The sequence below is a fragment of the Etheostoma spectabile genome, chromosome 10 (assembly GCF_008692095.1).
Source record: "Etheostoma spectabile isolate EspeVRDwgs_2016 chromosome 10, UIUC_Espe_1.0, whole genome shotgun sequence".
In the NCBI taxonomy this organism is placed as follows: domain Eukaryota; kingdom Metazoa; phylum Chordata; class Actinopteri; order Perciformes; family Percidae; genus Etheostoma; species Etheostoma spectabile.
Genome location: NC_045742.1, coordinates 1108022 through 1111849, shown reverse-complemented (window position 1 = coordinate 1111849; position 3828 = coordinate 1108022).

Sequence of the window (3828 nt, the reverse complement as noted above, 5' to 3'; positions counted from 1 at the left end):
ACACACACACACACACACACACACACACACACACACACACACACACACTTTGTGTAATAAAAGCAGATGCTGCTCCCTCCACATTCCGTAATGAAGCCGCTGTGAATCATTGTTCAGACTCGCTAGTCTTTCTAGTTTTGTCTAGTCTAGAGGAAGTGAATCAAATACAAAAAGCATTTCATTTGTGAAACCCAGGTGCGCGTGGAGAAAGGCAAACACTGGCACATGCGTCCATCATGATGATGATGATGATGATGATGATGACGCGGAGTGATCCACCCAACCTGCCGTCACCTTACAGGAATGATAACGCGTGTTACACAGTCATATACACATATGAATGGATTATTTCCATGGTAGTAGTAACGTTAGACGGTTACTGCTCATGTAACCCATATCAATTCGGATTATATGCCAGGAAATGTCCCCCCCCCCAGTGTGGGCTGGTTGCTTAGCGTCAGAACGTAACGTACAAAAGTTAACGTCTTAAAACAATACAAGCTAACGTTACATTTAAATTAAAGCCACAAAATAAGAATGTGTCAGGACCGGCTGTCTTAAAACGAAGATGACCTGTGAGGCTATCTCAACCAAAGACATTTAACGTTATTTAACAGCTGTTTGACAATGGAGCGGGAAGATGAAAGACGCCGCTACACGCTGCTCCTCCGCCGAGTTGAGAAACGTTAGCTACCGAGGATGTAGCCAGACCCAATTCAACGTTTCTCACCCAAATGAACCCGAACACACATCTACAAAGAGAAAAGACACTGCCTTTCCAGTGCTAGAGAGACAGAGAGACAGAGACAGAGACAGAGAGAGACAGACAGAGAGTCTGAGGCACTCGTACCTTGCGCGGAGACCGACCAGTCGTGATGTTGTAGCTATCCCCCTCACAATGACCGACAGTTACCTTTTCTATGGAACTACAGACCCGGAAATTCTACGTCATCTGATTCCATATTTCTGGACCAATGAGAACCCGAAGTGAATATGCTCTCAGCCCCCCCCTCCCCCCTCCCCCTTCCTTTTTCTTCTTACGTCCGCGGTTTGAGGATAAAATCATACAGGAAGTTCCGCCTCTGTAGTCATTCAGGTTACTCAAGTTCACGTCATTTATTGTCAAATGACCTATAAATGCATCAGCAGTAAAAAGAACTACACAACTGAAAAAAACTACATGAGAATCTAAGATAAAATACAGGAATGAAACACAATATGTAAAATAAGGTCATAAATAAGAAAACAAACAAACTGAATGTAAACATAAATATATGCACATTGCTCTATCACGGTTTAATATCTTCCTGAACTTTTGAAGAATGCATCTGTAATTCAATTCCAACCATTTATTAGCCCCAGTGGGACCATACGTAGATTAGAACAGTGCACAACAAAATAGAAAACATGAAATTAAATATTAAAAAACGACTTTAGCTAAATAAGCCTCAGGTTACACTTTACAATAATAATTGAACATCAAATGAATGAGTGCAAAAAAACAACAATCTAGGAACATTAATATAGAAATGAGATTCCGAAAATATATATATATCTGTATATTTGTTTAGGCCTTTATTGACAGGACAGCTGAAGACATGAAAGGGGAGGATGGGGGGGGGGGGATGACATTCAGCAAAGGGCCTCTATATACGGGCGCCCACTCTACCAACTGAGCTATCCGGGCGCCCAAATGATATGAATTTTAATAGTGCAAAAAAAGCCATAAACTTCATGATAATGAATGTAAGAAAAGATCAACGCCAACATTGCTGAACATAAAATAACAATGACCAGAATGACCATCCTAAGGGCAATATAAGTATACCCAGGATAGGTATATGAGTAGCTCTATAATATTTAGCATGGTGATTTGACGAACAGAGCATAAGTCCAACATGTGTGTGTGTGTGTGTGGTGTGGGGGGGGGGGAGTCCTGCAGCTTGGGCCTCCTGAGGGGAGTCACAGGGAACAGGACTTGTGAGGAGTCCTGTAGGATCCTGCCCGCTGACGTTAGCGTCTGGTCGCGTTCAGTGGAGAGGGCTCCGGGGGGGAGTAGAAGTATTTCTGGTATTTGAGGTTTGTGTTCTGAAGGCTGATGGAACCAGCAGGTGAAGAGAATGTCACCATGCTTTCAGTGAAGGAGTTGTACAATTGTATTAGGATGTCCTTGCTGACCTTGGAGACACTCCCTCGTCCTGAGGACCTCCTCTGTGCTGGAAGCAAATTCCAGCAGGTTGTCAAAGATTGGACCTAGGTATACAGTATATCTTGTAACAATCTCCACCTGACTCCCAACTGGCCAAAGCCAGTGGCCTCTGCGTGTTGGAGAAGGTCACCACCATCTCCTTCTACAGGCAGGAGTTTCACATCACTCTACAAACTCATGAAGCGCTGAGCTGCGGTGCTGTCAGGGGCCCGAGAGCAGAGAGAGAAGAAGTATGTCATCAGCGAACCAGACAGAAAGGTTGTCTGGGTGGCCCTGCAGTCACCCGTGGACAGAATGAAGAGCAGAGGTGAAAGGACACAGCCGTGTGGGGAGAGGGGAGAGCCACAGGCCTGACATCACTCGTGGCCCTGATGGCCTTGACATGCACTTCTTCACCTTCACAGAAGATATCCGGAATCTAAGTACAGTATGTATCATTTCAAAGGTTTATCTGCTGGACAAGATGTCCGGAGATGTCTCCTGCTTCACGGAAATTCTCAGCATATGTGCCCTGGAGACTTCACACTGCTGTAAGTTGCATATTGGATCTTCAATGACTTTTAAACTAATATTAAGGCCACATAATGCAAGCCTATTCTCCCTGTTAAGGTTGGGAAGAAGGTACCGGATAAACCAGGCCAGCACTGAGAGGCTCAAGAGGAGCTTCTACCCTCTGGCCACTAGGATCCTAAATGAGGACACTTCCTAAGACTGCATTGAGCTGCGGACAACCAATTACAATGCTCTTGAAGCTCACCCCACTCAGTGGTCAGTGAAGGCCACTCTAGGTCAAGCTCAGCTCAGCAATAACCCCGCAGTGCACATTAGTAATCATCAGAGCTTAAATGTTGCACTTTTAACTAGTTTCTAACATCAGAGTAATAACCCCAGAGTGACAGAAGAACCAGCTGAGAGCAAGAAAAGGACCAGCACCCTGTGTGATGATGTAACTGTAGCATGCAGCTGTCATGGGGCCTTATTTTGAAAACCCGGGCATCTCTCCTGCTTCCCTGAAATTCTCAGTGTGTGTGCACCAGATAATAAATCTCCTTTTAGTCAGGGCAGGACGCAGCGTGCATAACACATACTGCACTGGGAACTCCATGGAGCAATAGACCATGCCCTATACCTTGGCTAAAGGACATGTCCACCAGGCAGCACTGAGAGGTTCAGGCCATAGGGTCCTTAATGAGGCCTAAAAACTCTACTTTTAGATCATTTCATGTGACTAATAAATATATAAATAGATAGATTACTTCATGATTGATCTGCCAATGCAAGCAAACTGACAAGGATTTTTTTTTAAACTCTTTTAACTGTCTTTTTCAGGAAGCTACTACAGGTCGTAACCAACTGTTTTATTCCATTTGTAACATTGAGTTCTGTTGCAGTACATTTCAAATTTGTTAAATGATTTGCCAATTTGTAAAAGAAAAAGAAAAAAAAGAAGAAAAAAGATAAACTCCAAGTACATCATGTTTTATAAAAACAGTGGCCCAAATGTATTCATGTCGCCCTCCAGTGGGGGGGAAAGGAATAACTTCCTCATACACAAACGTCTCATGCTTTATTGAAATTCTCTGTGTGGACTGGAGACTTCAGGTGTCACGTCCCACTGC